Raw genomic sequence first — 16,762 nt, forward strand, 5'->3', positions numbered from 1 at the left:
TACCTTTTGCGGATCCCCCAGACCCCTTTCTGTGAGCTGGATAAGGACTGAAAGTCTGAGGACACTCTACCTTCTGACAACAGTGGCATTTTGTGGGGACAAAACCCTCAGAAAGCCACTGCAGACATTCTGGAGACTTCCATATTCTCCCCCATCCCTCTACCCACCTCCACCTGCATTTTCAGGAGTCCCCAAGACCACCCTCACTTCTGACACCAAATGCAAGTTCTAAGTTCCCCAAATCATCCCCAAGTTCAATAATTCACTAGATGGACTCATAGAACTCAGAAAAGCTGTTATACTTAGGGTTTGTTTCAGTGAAAGGATGCAAATAAAATTAACGGAGGAAAGACTAGGCATGGCACTTCTGGTTTTCTCCCAGTGGAGTTGTGGGAGGACTGCGTCTGTTTCTCTCAACAACAATGTGTGGCAATACACATGAAGTATTGCCAACCAGAGAAGCTTACTCGATTCTGGGTGGCCAGAATTTTATTGGGGCTTGGTCACAAAGACATGGTTGACCATTTGTGCAGCTAACCTTAGTCTCCAGCCCTAGCTGATACCATGTGGAACAAGGCTTTCCACCATAAATCACTTTGTTAGTTAGCATAGCCTATCTAGTGTGGCTCAAATCCCGCTGATGAACAAAGACATTCATATCAGAGACGACATTCCAAGGGTTCAAAGATTACTTCCCGAGAGCTGATGGCAAACGCTAAACCTCGATCTGGGCAAAGATAATCCTCTAGTGCACACGACCCTGTCCTCTTCCAAAACAGAAACATAATTTAAGATCCTGATATAGAATTCAAGTGAGGGGGCTACACAGAGCAAGTCAAGAAGTATCACATCCAGGCTAGGTTCAACTTATTTCCCGTCCTTGATCTCCTCAACGAATTTGCAAGTGTCAGTGACACTTTCTATGTAGGTAGGATCCTGCCAAAATTGAGGAAAAGGACAAATTTTTGTAATTCCACTGCCCGTTTTCCTCAGACATTACCTTACCACACCATAAAACACAGTCTGAGAATCCATGCAATTTGATTTAAGAGATTATAAGTATTATTTTCCTGATCCTTGAGCACTGGAAAGCAGCATCCTCGTATTTGAGACAATGTGCGTATCCCTGCGAGTGTCTACTAAAGGAGAGCATTCTTCTAAGTATGCAGGCTTACTCATCCCCAACACTGCAGAAAGCTCTCTTGGGAAGGACCAAGAAAATAGAATGGCTTCCTTCCTTTAGGTCATCCTATTTATTCATCCATATGAAGAAGGTGTGGGAGAGTGAGCCTTAACCAAACTTTGCATTTTCTTACTGCATTTCAACCAAACCTAGTATTAGGATGTTTTGAGCTATTATCAAAAGCTCATGTCCCTCCATATCTCACCTCCCACTTGGGTCCAATTTTATATTCAAGAATCATAAATCCAAATGCCCATGGAATTAGGTGAGCATATCAACATGTGAAGTGTAACAAGAATGTGACAATAGATATTACTGGAGAAAGGAGAGTATGGCAAAGTGGAGATTAGCAGACTGTGTGAAAATTCATATACAAATTTTAAAATATTTTACAGGCAAATCAGACACATCTTTTGGTGGACAACGGCCCATGAAGCATTGGTTTGGGACTCTCGTAACAAGGATAGAAGAGCAAATGCCCAAATATTAGTAGGATAAAAGATAGAGCTTATCCTTTGCCTCAACATTTCAAATATTTTCAGATTACACAATCTGGCTTAATGTTGACTATAAAGATTCAGTTTTCCAATTTTCCTGAGAAATGTAAAAGAAAAGAGAGTTAAACAAAGAAATGTACTCAATACTGAATGGGAACATCAAGCAAAAGGAATTACCTTTGCTATCCCATTCATCTTTTGTTCTTGATGGTATGGATTTGACCCAGAAAGGGAGAGTCAATGAAGAGTTTTGATTTAAAAGCACCTAAGCTGCTCTGTGATGGGGATAATAGAAATACACATTATAAGGTAACAGGAAGTAAGTAATAATATCTAATCTTTAAATTAAATTCTAGACAGTGAAACAAGAGTGGTAGGGAGACTTATGCAGTAATATTTTTGACATTTCTAGTCTAATTTAAGGTCACACGAAATATACAATCTGTAAAATATATTTATGAAGAGTAAATCTGGAATTATGGAGATTGAAGTAAAGTCCAGCTTTTTGCATTTCCAGCACATAGTAGGCATCCAATAAATCTTTACTGAATGAATTAAAAAAAAAAAAAAAAACCACCTTTTTACGTCCTCTCTGAGAGCCCTACTGGGTTTTCTAATCATGCATAGCCCATGTCAAATGAAAGATAAACTGTGCACAGTGAACAATGGCCATTGTCTTTTTACCTTACCCAAAATAAGAAGTAGAAAGGCCAGTGTTTGAGGGGAAATTATTCTCTTGATAAAACTTCAAGTACTTGAACTTTTATAAGGCAGGCCTTCCCAGTGAGATTTTAGATCCAAGGAGTTTCAGTAAAGAATCCGCATAAGCACTCACAAGTTTGGGTGCTTATCCAAACTGAAATTAATCTCTGAACCTTTTGAGGTTTTCTGAATTCTAAAGAAAGCTGAGAAAGCCAGAGAGGGCAGAGAAAACACAGAGAAAAACCAAGGAGAGTGATCATAGGAAACGCTGCAGAGGCCAGAAAGATCACAGGGGTGCGGGGGTGTGTGGGGGGGGCATAGAAGGGGTTACCGAAATGGAGGAGGAGGAAAACGGGGGAGCAGAGGTAGCTTGGAGGGAGCCAAGGAGTCCAGAGCAATCACAGCAGAGATGCTGAGGGCAGAGGGCGCACTAAGAAAACAGAGCTGAGTGGAGAGATTACACAGGTGCAATCAGTTCAGAGGAGGAGGGCAAGAAACGTGCCCTCAAGAAGAGCTCGACTCCAAACTCTGACTGCTTAAAGGGAAGAATGGCAAGACCTTTCATTTGGATGTGATCCTTTGAAATCTGGAAAAACTTTTCCTCTCCCTCCCTTTCCTCTCTTTTCTTCTCCCCCCATCTCCTATAAAAAAGAGGTAAGAGAAGAAAGAAAGGAGGTGATTTGATTTTTTTTTCCCATAGTTGTTTTGCAGTTTGATTACCAATATGTCATGCAAGACTTAAGATGAAATGCAATGTGAGGCTTAAAAGATGAAACTGACTTGAAACAGAATATAAGCTATCTTTCTTCCTTTGGAATATTCCCCATCCTTCTTCCTTCCGAAAATTCAAGGTGAACAAACTACTATATTTGGGAAGAAGCAAAAAAGCATATTTTTTAATAAACAAAATGCTAGTAATACTACAGCGAACTAAGTGTTCTGAGTATTAAACAATAATATTGTTTACTGGACAGACCCCCTTCATTCCATGATAAGAGAATAGTTTGAGTGAATCACATCAATGAAATGCACTCTGTTGTGGACTATTTAGGCATGCCCCTGTGCCCCGCATCACAGCTTTAGCTGATCTCCTTGGAGTGTATAGTGTATATCTTTTCCCAATTCGATCCCCTCTTTTACAGTGGAGAAATAGACATCCAGAGAAAATGGCATGCTGTCTTAAGGCCACTACTGAATAGTAAGACTTTAAACTCTATCTGTACTAAACACAATTCTGACAAGATGTGTAACTTTTTACACCTCAGTCTCTGAATCATGGTTCATTTGTAGGCTGTGTTGAGGTAGGCTGTCAGAGGTAATTGAAATTAAAAGCAGAAAAGCAGCTATTTTAGTCTGACCCATAAAATAACCCCCTTGGCCTAGCTTCTGGGTACTCTTGGTGGGATGTCTGTTCCATTGTAACATGTTGATAAAAGCCAGCTCTCTTTCTTTTCCCCAGATAGGTCTCATATGGACACCCTAACCCAGTCCATCCGGGTTTGTTTTGTTCTGTTCTGTGATTGTAAATGTGTGATGTTTATTGAGACTCGGGGTGGGAGGAAGGGGTCAAGTAAGAGAGTACATGAATAAACCATACCTACCACCAGTATAAAAATATGCAACTAAGATTATAACAGGGAAAGGCAGTTATCTTCATATTCAAAATACCATATGGAATTTTTATCATTATAAAACCTTCCTATTCTCTACCTTGTTTTATTGCTGAATAAGAAACCATAATGGCATAGTCCTTCCTCTTCCTGATTTCTTAGACTTGCTGGCTAAGCACATGCCACTGTTGAACTCCATCAATAATTTTCATTTCAGACCTTGGTCTTGAGTTAACACAATGGAAACTTTTTTTTTTTAAATCTTATTATTTGAGGGACAGAGAGAGGGAGAGAGCAAGTGTGGGGGAGGGAGAAGGATAAGCAGACTCTGTGCTGAGCAAGGACCTCATTGTGGGGCTCAATCCCAGGACCCTGAGTTCGTGACCTGAGCCGAAATCCAGAGTTGGACACTTAACTGACTGAGCCACCCAAGCGCCCCCAACACAATGGAAACTTTTAAAATGGCTTCTAACTTGCAGCGGCAACTGGATTACAATGGCTCCTCAAACTACAGCATTATTGTACTCATCAAAACAAAGCTTTTTCTATCCGTTCCAAGATCCTTTCAGCGACCTTATTATGCTATTTATTCTTTTCTCAATAATAATTTAATAATTTCTTTAGTATTAATCACATGCTAGTCATCTACTGGAGTGAAAGGATTCAAAAAGTTGGAAGGTGGTGACCATTTTCAAGTGTCTCCCCAGGAAATAAGTTGGAGCGATATGAAACCTTGTTCTCATTTATATTGACTTACATACATCTGTCTCTTCTTCAAATTGGAAGCTCTTTAAGTTTAGAGAGTTTGGTTTCTCCTCCTTATCTAGCTCCTTATCTAGCCCATGGTATGGCATACAGAACACAATCTTATGATTTGTTGGCTAACAGGCTTCTGCCTAGCCTCTCCAGGATAAACCATCATTTCTGTTCAGCAGAACAGAATGGTATGCGCAAGCCAGCTTGAATTTTTTCGGTCACTGTTCCATTGTTTTCCCTCCTTCTTATATTTTCCAGAACAGATCCTGGTGACTATTGTCTTTGATTTTCCCATGCCTAGTTCTTTGTCCTTTTTTCTGAGAAAATAACACCTATATTACTTCGTGGATTTGCTGGGAGGACCAAAAGCAATGCTGTATACATTTGGAAGGTAGCTATAGAAAACTTTACAAGCAGGTGTTATTTTTATAGAGCTGTTTCCTTTGGTGTGAAAGTAGAGAATATAAGCAATGTACTTGTGAAACTGGGTACAAATATATTATTCATAAATTTGGGATATAGAAATGTTAGCAATTCTATACATTTAATAACAATTAGAAACAAATTCTTATCAGGCCAACTATCAGTCATGGTAATCATGAAAAACAACAGGTAATAGAAAAGCAATTTTGTTTTACTACAGATGCAAGCACCACTTAAGTGTGCATGATGCATGATCATATGCACCCTCCATTATCCTTGCAGGCTCAGTAAATATTGTCAGGTAAGAGTGTAGACTCTGGAGTAAGAATGCCTAAGTCAGAATCTGGCTCTTTCACTTAGGAGGTGAGAGATCTGTCTGCCCCCTTGTTCCCTATCTGTGAGAGTGAGGGGATGGAAATGAGAGTACCTAAATTTTCAGGTAGTTGAGTTGATTAAATGAGGTATCTATACAGTAATAATTTTAGAAAAGGGTCTGACATATAGCAAGCACTATGTAGTTGTTAGCTGGAATTGTTCTATTATTTCAGAACATCTCAATGAACGTTCAGAAGTGTAGCCAACCATTTTAGGTTTTGTTAAGACATTTAACATTAGGCCAGGTGAATATATCGATGGTAAGGTGGTGCTGCATGCTCACTTCCAGCCCTGGTTGAGCTTTCCTGGTGAAGGCAGGTGTCAGGTTCTGGATTCTGCTGATTGAGGATGAGGATGGTAAGGAGCAGAACACAGTAGACTGATTCAATAAGTGAATGTTGTACAAGATGAAATCAAACTAGATAACCTGCCACTGCCAAATGGCCAAGAGCACAAGCATTGGAGTTACCCCTGAGTTCTGATCCCAGCTCTACCCTTTGACCAGCTGCATGGATGACACGTTCCAAACTGGGCGGCTGGGTTGCTGTGGGCACAGCACTGAACATGAAGCATGGCTGCTAAGGCATCTGCATAATGTTAGTTTCCGTTCAGTGTGGCCAACTACACATGGTTCTGTTTTGTTTCAACTCTCTGGCTTTGCTTTAATGACTTGAGAGAAACAGCAGATTTCCATTCTTTTTTGCAAATATTTTAGCACTTAAAGATTGTCATTCGCACAGTTGTTACATCGATAACAAAGCGAGCCTGAGCCCTGCTTGAGCAGGGTCTGTTCCTGGGGAAATAGCTTGTCTTTCTGCTTTGCCTCATCTGCCATGTATATTTCAGTTGTTAATTGGAGATGGAAACATTTCCAAGTTTTCTTCTTCCCTAGGTATTGATCTCTTGGGTGAACATAAAGTCTTACTTAACCCCTTAAGCTTTATCACCATGCTTCCTCTACCTTATCAATTCAAATGGATTTAGCATGTATTATCGGTATTTAGATCTTGAATTTCTTTCTACTTCTTTCTCCTTTAAAGCAATCTGTCTAGCTGCAAACCTCTTGTTAGAAGAGATTATATGATTGTTTTTTGGTTTTATAATCTGTTTGAAGAAGTGGCTGCACACTTAAGGATTTAAAATGTCTCAACAGGAAACAGCTTCTCTGTTAAAAACCTGATTTCTCACAGAGCTGCTTTTTCTTTCTTTATAACAAAATTTTCAGATTTGATCACACTGCTACCAGGACATTTCGTTTTATTTAAGTGCGACAACACAAACATCACTAATCTGGTTTCCCCAAATTCATTTGCGCACTCCCTGTCAACAATGGTTTTATCAGCCATCAAAAATCTAATTGAAATGGCAGTGCTGCATGTAGTCATCCAATAATTATAAAATAAACAGACTGAAAATTCAGATGCATTTGAACAAAAGCCATCAAAGTAACATTAACAGGAGAAAAGGTAATTAAAGAGCTTTCTCTCTTCAGCTTTCAACATTACAGGTTTATTTAAATGCAGCTCTAGCAGGAGACCTGAGATGGATTGATTGGCCAAATTTGTTGGCTGACGCTATTCCTAAATGTGTCCCATTAAAAATGAGGTGAAGAAATTTAAAAAGCACGATAATCACAGCACCTCAAAAAGCATGCTTTACTTCCTCCTCTGAGAACTTCTATGGTCATGCGCACAGATGACAGATAATAATGGATGACAAAAGGCACTGCCCTTTATCATTTAAACAGCGCATCTTCAGAGGTTGGGGCAGATAGAGCAGTCTGGTCCCTGACTACAAAAGCATGATGTCAAAGGGTTGCCCAGCATAGGCTGCAAACCGCCACTTGAATTTTTCACCTGCTGGAGAAAAGGAAGCTGTCTATCAGAGGCTGTAATGCTTGCATGCAAGCAGTTTAGCAATAAGAGATTCAAACTTTTGAAAGAGAGGTAACAAAGCCCTAAGAATAAGCCCCGGTCGGTCATGAATGTATATATAGTCCTAGGGCTGGTTGGCATAGCAACTGTTTCTGAGAACCCCGGTGCTGCTTAAGTAAACAGCTGAAGCACAGAGCATGCCTCAGCTAAGCTGGGTCCATCTGTAGTATCAGCATGTGAGGATCAGAACAGGAACATTTTCTCCAGGGAATCGATGATATTTTGGTATCACCTCCTAATAACTCCATTGTTCTTAGCACGTTGTGGCAAGCCTCTGGTTCTCTCTCTTCTTCCGCATGGCCATTTTGTCGAGCAATCTCAACGTAGGTGAATCTGACTGAGTTGGTTTGGGGATAACTAAAAGGGATCTAAGCTTAGTACCTTGCCTCTGTTATTTGTCGAGAACTTGCAAGGAAAACAATCGATGATTCAACAGCAACTCATTATGATGATCCAACAGAAATGATAGCTGCCCAAGTTCTTACTTCAAAGTTCAGCACACTGGGTCATTGCAGAGGTTTTGGAATCAGACAAACCTAGCTATAGTTTGTGGTTCCACTATGAATAGTGGTGTGACATTGAGCATATTGGGCATGTTCTCTCCTTTCGGCAACTGTTTTCTCAAATGTAACATGAAGATAGTAACAAACACCTCATGGGCACTGGAGGATTAAAGAAGATACTGTATTTAAAATGCTACATGCAGTACTCAAGAAATGGTAGTGCTCACACCCCCTGCTGGGTTCTTACCCAATGGCATTTTAGAAGGACGTGTCCAGTGCCTGCCCTTTTTCATGTGATTCAGCAGTAACTCCTGACTCCTTTAAGCCAAATGTTGTGGTCTAATTCCCCTCACCAGTGGCTGATTTGTGGTGGGTGTGTGGTCCTAGTTCTTGCCACTGATACAGGAGGGGAGTTCTTGGAAGACAGGTTAGTGGTAAGATATTAGATCCACTTGTACTACAGTAGTAAGAGGTCCCCACAGGATTTAAGGTACAGAATAGATGAGAAAACACATTATAAGAGCTTTAATGTGCTTGTAAGTGGATGCCCTTAGATATCTAGGATTTGTAAGTAACAACTGGAAATTTCTGTTTGGGCTGGGCTTCATTATTTGTGATATTCTTCTGGAACTGAACTATGCAAGCCATTGTTTTATAAGCATTTTAAAAGTACACACTATAATGCTTGGAAAAAATATGTAGTTGAATAATTCACCTGTGTCTTATCCCTGTGGAGAAAGGCAAAAAAAAAAAAAAAAAAAAAAAAAAGCAGCTATAGCTCTTGGAAACTTGAGTTCTTTCTGGAAAGTTCTTTTTGGACATGTGAGAGAATGTAAGGGTTATAACTAGTGGGTCTTTCCTTCCTTGAGGATCTTCTCTACCACCCATTTCTGATGCGGGAAGAGACTTTAATGGGAAAGAATCAGTAGTAAGGCCAATTGAAGTCTCTTTTATTGATATCAAAACATCTGTGCTTCCTGAGAAAAAAGAACGGAGAATCATCATAATTCTGAGTGTCTGGAAAAGAATTCTCAGTGTTTTATATTCACACTCCCATTCTTTGATCCCCCTTATAAATCTTTGCCCCCAAAAGAGTCCTTATCAGTCCAAAATGATTTATTTTTATCTTGCCTTTACCCCGATAATTTGAAAGTGTTGTGTTTCCAAAAATTTGTATTGTTTTCATGAATCACATCTTTTTTCTGATTATTGTAAGTTAAGATTTTTCTTACTTTGTACAACTCAATACTCTACAAACAAGGATGAGATAACAAAGGATGAAAGCTGGAGTCTGTTTGTGACCCATGAGTTCTTTTCCTTGGTAGTTTCACTGAATAATCTGCCACTAATATGATGCATGATATTGTCTTGGCAGTTTATTATTTTGAGGCAATAGAACATAACAGATTGGAAGGAACTATCTTGATCTATTATATCAAGAATCCACAATTTATAGCTCTATTTACTGGTAAAAAGACACTCCCTGAGAGTAGAAGGCATGTGCATCTATGTAGTGATAAGACTGTGGTCCTTTAAAAATTTTTTGATATCCTTACATTTGTACAGTGCCTGTGATTAGGGACAAAATTCCTTGTATTTTATGTAAACACACGAAATACATGTATTTGTTAAATATATATTATTACGTTGACTCTCCACAATAACCCTGTGAAATAAGTTCTGTAAATTGTCAATGCAGAGATGAAGAGCCTGAGATACAGAGGAAGTTAGATAACTTGCCTAAAGTCACATAGCAAATGAGTGGCAGAGGGATTCCACCCCGGGGTCTTTTGATTCTTAATGATATTGTTTAATTTATTTTTTCTTCACAGCTGCTTCTACGAGGGCTTTTGCGGTTTAGCCTAGGGCTAACACTATTTATTCATAACCACTTGTAATATAATTTTTTGGAGATGCTGTCTTTGCCCAGTTTAAAGTCCATGGCTAAAGGCTGGTCAGTTTCCCTTTTCAAAGAAGAACAACTAGTTAAGTCCACATCTCAACCCTTATGGAACCCCCACACTTGGGCTACTGTGCATCCACCCCAATCGCAGGCCAGACACCAGACACCACCTAGGGCAGCCCCTATGCCCTGGAACACGAGGAATCATTCAAATTATCCAATCCACAGGAAGCTCAAAAAACCTAGCTAACCCCACCCTACCTGCCTTACTTATGCTCCCTCCTCCATCTCCAGCCTGCTGTTCTTCTTCTTCCATCCAGTTGCCTATGTGGCCCTACCTGGCAGACTTCTCCCATTTGGAGTCCAAGTAATAGAGTTTTGCCTTTCATCTACCCAAGTTTCATTGGGTTGTGTCTCACCCTCAAAAGAATCTTTAAATCTCATACACCACCACTTTGGAGTTTAGATTTGTCTCCAACCTTTTCAGATACACTGTGATATAACTGGAAAAGCTTTGGATGGAGAGACAGGTGTCTGAGCTTCTACTATAGGTTTGGTGTGGTCTTGAGCAGGTTTATTTAACCCCTTGGAGTCTCAGCATCTCACCTATAAAATGAACAATCACCCTCAATGCAGTGGTTCCTGTTCTGGATTGATCTATCATTTTGTGGTATAAATTGGGTAGGATAAATCATTTGTGGTATAAATTTCTTTCATTTTGTGGTATAAATTGGTGTTGCCAAAGTACAAGGGTATCTGAGGACAAATTGAAAGAGAAATATTCAACCGGAAAGTAGTGCCTATGTCCTCTGGATGTGAATCTCTCAGTATGGCTGATTCACATTGAAGTCATGACAACATGATAAAAGGTATCATGAAGAAATCCTTTTGTCAAAATGATAGAATAGCACACAAAACTGGACTCTAGCTAATAAAACAATAATGACTGGTAACTCTCCAGGCTGGTTGGTAGCCCATCATTATAGCAACAGAAACTTGCTTGTTATTGGGTTTTGAAAGTCTCCTTTCCAGAATGTAGCCTATGAATTCTGAGACCATTTGTTAAAGTTCCTTTGAGATTGTATTTTTCTTTTTTTCATTCTCTCCCTCTCTTTCTTTTTCTTTTTCTTTTATTTTTCTGGTCAGGAACTTCAGAAGCTGCTGAAGCTGCAGATTTTGGTGTCATTGACCTGCCTTCCTCTTTGTTTGGTGGCTGATGAATCCTTGGGGAGAGGTGTCTGCAACCCTGATGGAGGGCCAGAAAATAGAGCTGCTGTGAACCGCACGCAGTTCCTGGACGCCTGATTTTTCTGAAAGATAGGCTCTTGATCAGGCAAGCAGGGACTTAATGATTTATGCCTTTATGCTCAACTCCAGATAAAGTTAGACTATATCCTAAAGCGTATATAGGAGGAAAAGCTATTACAGCATGTGGCTTGTCAGTGATAAATTTTAAAAAAAGAAAAGAGAGAGGGAGAATGAGAGAGAGAGAGAGAGAGAGACAGTAAATAGCCTGTACTTGAAATGATTTCCAAATTTCAGCAACCTAGGAATAATAATAGAAGAGAGAGACTTTTTTCTTTTTTTAAAGATTTTATTTATTTATTTGACAGAGAGAGAGAGAGGGAGAGAGAGGGAGAGTGGTAGAGGGAGAGGGAGAAGCAGACTCCCCACTGAGCAGGGAGGCCAACTCGGGGCTCGATCCCAGGACCTGAGCCGAAGGCAGACGCTTAACCAACTGAGCCACCCAGGTGCCCCTAGAAGAGAAAGTCTTAAAACACTTGTGTGGCCTCATCCTCTTTCACCAGGATTTCTTTTTATTCAAGGTTGAGGTCAGAGTTTTATGATGTATTTGTATTTTAGAACCAGAATGGATAAAAACTAGCATTGCAACGGCTTGGCAGAAGCATGAGTTTTTTGTTTTTGTTTTTGTTTTTTAACCTCTCCCTATCTCTTTTCCAAAGACAAATGATTGTGTTTTAATAACCTAAATAAGAGATGGGTTCAAAATCCCTCATCAAGATTAGAAATAGAATTAAGAGTCAAAGTTATAATACCAAATCATTCTAGAGTGCCTGAGAGGTTCTGCTAGTTTTGTAATTGGTTAGTTCTCCCATTTAGATTCTTTAAAATACTTTCTCCTTCATGTCTAGCCTAATTTTCCCTCTCCTGTAAGGGTCGGTACAGGTGAAGAGCCATCTCCTTGAAAGGAACTTTCTCTAAAGAGCAGACCTTCATACTCTATGCAGATGGTCTCACATCTCTTCACCATTTCTGTGTTCTCTGTTGGTTTCAGTGTGCTCTTCCTTCTGACCACGGACACCTGCTTTCTTCTTTGCAGGACTTCCCTCAGGCTACTGGAACCACTTTGCCTGCATGCTCAAGAGCTTCTGCAGACAGCTGGAGTGCCCGGGCACTTACCTATCCTTCAGGGGCATTTGGCCAGCGGGTGACTGGTGTACAAGTATGGAAGCGCATCTCCTCTGCCTCGGTGCATTCCAGATTTCCCATGCAGGATCAGGTTGAAGCCATCATCTGTGAGACTTTGAAATATTACCCTGGCTTGGCTTCCTCCCCCTTCCCTGTCCTGCTTTCCTTCTTCCCTTAGCCCTTTATTTTGAGAGTACTTTCATAATGCAAATCCTATCTCAAGGTTTGCTTCCGGGGAACTTGACTTAAAACACAACCTTTCTGGTATCCCTTTTTGTGGAATTCTAATAACAATCTCTACATGGTTGGACACTAGTATTAGACCATGTCATAGGACTTGCTCTCTTTTCACTCCAAGGAAACTGTGATCTCTCTGATGGTTGATGGAATCCTAGCTGGTGTCTACTATTTTTACTTTATTGTTTCATCCTGCATCTATTTCCAAAAAAAGTCTGTAGGAGCTTTACAATAAATGAGTAGGTAAAATAAAACCAAAATCAGTGGACAGAAGATAAATGATGGGAACCAAAAAATAAAGGGAGGAGGAAGAAGGAAAAATCACCAACTCCAGACTGAGGAAAGCAGCCCAAATCAAGAATAATATTTAGATTGTACTTCTTAGCAGCTAGGATAAAGATGGAAATATGATCTTTTTTTTTTTTTTTTTGGTAGTTTTCAATGTTTAGTAGCATGAAGTTGTCTTAGTTATCCATTGCTGTGTAACAAATTATCCCAAAAGTAAGCAGTTTGAAACAACAAACATTTATTAGCTCTCACAGTTTCTAAGGCACAGGAAATGGGGAGCAGCTTAGCTGGATGGTTCTGGCTCATGGTCTCAAGCTGCAGTCAAGCTGTTGCGACAGCTGCAGTCACATCAAGTCTTGACTGGGAGTGGAGAATCCATTTCGAAGCTCACTCATGTGGTTGTTGGCAGGCCTCAGTTCCTCACTGTTTGTTGTCCAGAGGCCTCCCTTCTTTGCCACATTGCCTCCTCACATGTGGCCTGAAAGTCCTCAAGACATAGCAGCTGGCTTTCCCCAGAATGAGAGACCTGAGAGAAAGCCAAAACAGAGCTGCAGTCTTTTCTAAAGTACCCTGGACTATGATAACCCACCACTTCTGCTCTATGCCACTGGTCTCACAGAAAAACCCTCATACGGTGTTGGAGGGACTACACAGTGTACCAATGCCAGGGGGTGGAGATCCCTGGGGCCATCTTGGAGGATGAGGACCACAGAAGTATATTGCATGTATTCATTTCTCCTGAAAGAGTGAAAAAGATTGTTCAAAGGAGGACCCCATGTGTACATTTTTTTGGTATGTTCCATGTACTTGTCATATAAAAGGTTCTCAATGAATATTATGGATACTCAAATATACTAGTCTTCCAGGATGTTTTCTCCATAATGAAGAGTAAGACAACTAAAACTATTGAGGATATAGTATCTGTACTAGATACTACATTGGATGCTGATTTGGGTACTTATAAGTCAATCTTTAAAAAAGTATTGTAGATATGCCACTTCTATATTTCTAATGCTCGCACTCTAAAGCAGTGCTCAGATTGCTTCAATCTGAGCTTCAGCAGCCTCTCAATGTACCTTCCTTGGTCTCAATTCTCTTCATCTTATATTTCACTTTCATCATCATTATTGCTTAATGACTCATTACTAGTATAATAAAATCCAATGTCCTTGACTTTTCAAAAGCAGAATTCAAGTACCCAAGTCTCTATCCCATTGCTTCCATCATGAGCCTTGTCTTCAACCTGGTTGAAGTATTCTCACTGTATTCCAAGTGTCCATGCTAATTTTTAACTAATAACTTATTCTTGCTGCCATTTCACCTACTGAGAGTTTCTTATTCCATTATTTGTTATCTTCAAATCCTTGTTGAATTGTCTTCCTCAATATTTCTTTATCTTCACCACTTCTGCATTAGTTCAAGTCCTAGTACTTCTTAGGTGGATTACCTTCTTTTTTTTTTTTTCCTCCCATTTTTTTAGGTCCTTTCTGCTCCAATCCATTCTCCATATTGCTCCATTATTTTTTATAACATGTCACACTGATTACTGATTATATCATTTCCTTGCTTGAAGTGAACAAATCACTTTGAGGGCTTGACATTTAGTAGGTGCTCAGTAATTATTAATTGCATGAATGAAAGGACCAGGTAAAGTCCCACTCTCTATTGCCATGAAGTCTTCCTATAATTCTGACTCTCACTTTGATCTTTCTCTCTTTTGAGGTCCTGTGATTGTCTGTGTTTTCTCTCTCATTTTGATGTTCTCCTGTTAATCACTTAACTCTTTCTTTCTTTCTTTCTTTTTTCAAAGATTTATTTATTTTAGAGAGAAAGAGAGCTTGGGGCTTGATCTCAGGACCCTGAGACCATGACTTGAGCCAAAATCAAGAGTCTGATGCTTAACTGACTGAGCCACCCAGGCACCCCCAACTCTCTCTTTCATTCATTTATTCTTCATTTGTTTATTAACTCCACACATTTCTTTAGTACCTACTATATGCCATATACCATGCTAAGTCTTGGGGTACAATGATTAGGAAAAACAGAGGCTTTCCACCTTCATGGCCCTTAGAGTCTAGTTGCAAATAAGGATGAAATTAAATAATCACATCAAGGAAGGTATAATGACAGACTGAGGAAAGTGCTGCAAAGGAGTGGTTGTATGGAGGCATGTCACACAGGACCCAGCCGTGGACTCAGACCTGAGAGAGGCTTCTCTGAAGAAGTGACTGCTTTTGAGCTAAGATTGGAATGATGAGTAGAAACCACACAACAAAGAGGACTGGGGCAAGGAGTGAGGATAAAAGACCCTGTTGTAAGCAATGCAGTGGGAATACATAAGGACTGTGTAATGGGATAAAAATTTAAAAGAAGGCCAGGTTGATTGGGCCCAGGAAGAAAAAAAGGACATTAATGGAAAAACTGATGAAATCTGAATAATGCATGGAGTTTAGTTAATAGCAATGTACTAATGGTAATGTTAAAGGTTTCTAAGGTTTGACAAACATTGCAGTAATGGAAGATGATAATGTTAGGGGAAACGGAAACTGAGTGAGCAGTATATGGGAACTCTCTACTCTCTATGCAACTTTTATGCAAATCTAACATTATTCCCAATTAAAAGTTTATTTAAAAAAATAATAAGGCCAGAATGAAAGAAGCTCAGTGTGTAAAGGAAGAAGGGTGCAAGATAAGGCTGAAGATTAAGACAAGGCCAAGATTTCTGCAGACCTTGTGCACTATCTTAAGAATGTTAGTCTTCATCTTGCAGTAAGGGAGGACCATGATAGTTTTAAATAGAGGATGTCACAGCAGAGCTGCATTTGAAAGTATCGCTGGCCTGGGGGCAGTGTGGACAGTGGATTAGAGGGATACTGGGGTGGGACACTTGTAGTTAATCAGACAAGAAATTAATTAAAGATGGGGCAGACTCTTAGCAACGTGTATGTTTTTGGACTTCATTTACCTTTTATTTCTCTTTAATGTCTGTCACAGGATTCTGCACATAATATCTATGGGACACATTTATTGAACGAATAAATGAATAGGTAAATAGATGAATTCATGAAAAGGGATCAGATCAGGTTAAGCAGCCCCTTGGCAATATCATGGTGGCACGAGGGCTGGCACTGGTGATTTCTGAAAGAATCAATAGACTTTCCCTCATGGTTTCCCCTCTTGCTTTCAAAAACCCTTCATTACTCCAGAAATGAGTGATTTCTTGTCTTATGTTTGGAATACCTAGTGCTTGCACAAAGGTTTAAGGAGGAACACTGATGGAAAAGCGGAGGTTCAAGAACACTTTGAAAGAAAACTTGGAAGTGTTTGATACCTGGGAATGCAAGAAATAAGTCAAGACGTGGTGAGTCATCAATTGGCACAATGGCTTCTTTTTTTGAGCATTTTCATTCTGCATATAATTCATATTTCCCCCTTTTTCAGCACTAGAAGTAATCTTAGCTTTCTTAGAGACATCCTTAATTAGGAGTTCTTCTCCTAAGAGAAGAGGAAGAAATTAGGAGAAGACTCCTAATTTCCCAGTAGATAAAGGAAGCCCAGGGAAAGGCTGTAGCGTGTGTATGAGGAAGGCGCCATACCATGAGTTCTGTTTGCTCACTTCAGCTGAGAGCCAGCAGGTTAGGCAGTGGCAGGTCTGAGTTTTCTGGGAGCCTTTTAGCACAGGTTTCTGAAGAACATCTCTTGAGCTAATTGGTTTGAAGATCAGGAGACTGCTGAGTTCCTTTCAACCTAGAGGAAGAAGGAACTAAGAATGATTAACATTCCAAGATTGTTTCAGCCAGGCAACCCTAAAGATCCCGGTTTCTGTCCCAGAATCTTAGCTCGGAACACTTGCGCTCAGTGTTTGGGGAAGTCTATCCCTACCCATGTTTGTTTTCTAACACACGACCAATTTTAGCCAAT

At 39.9% G+C, this 16,762-nt stretch overlaps 1 long non-coding RNA gene across 2 annotated transcripts in view; it reads right to left on the reverse strand.

Moving 5' to 3' along the window:
• LOC123839791 (uncharacterized) overlaps positions 1-16,762 on the reverse strand; it is a 105,359-nt gene that overhangs the window by 15,475 nt on the left and 73,122 nt on the right. For both annotated transcript variants that reach the window (XR_010409981.1, XR_006789747.3), the window contains exon 3: positions 16,438-16,588. This is a non-coding gene — a long non-coding RNA (uncharacterized LOC123839791). The remainder of the gene's footprint in view (positions 1-16,437; positions 16,589-16,762) is intronic.

Source organism: Mirounga angustirostris, unplaced genomic scaffold, assembly GCF_029215605.1.
Source record: "Mirounga angustirostris isolate CCGP_5_RB_7025 unplaced genomic scaffold, mMirAng1.0.hap1 SCAF_3, whole genome shotgun sequence".
NCBI classification, from domain to species: Eukaryota; Metazoa; Chordata; class Mammalia; order Carnivora; family Phocidae; genus Mirounga; species Mirounga angustirostris.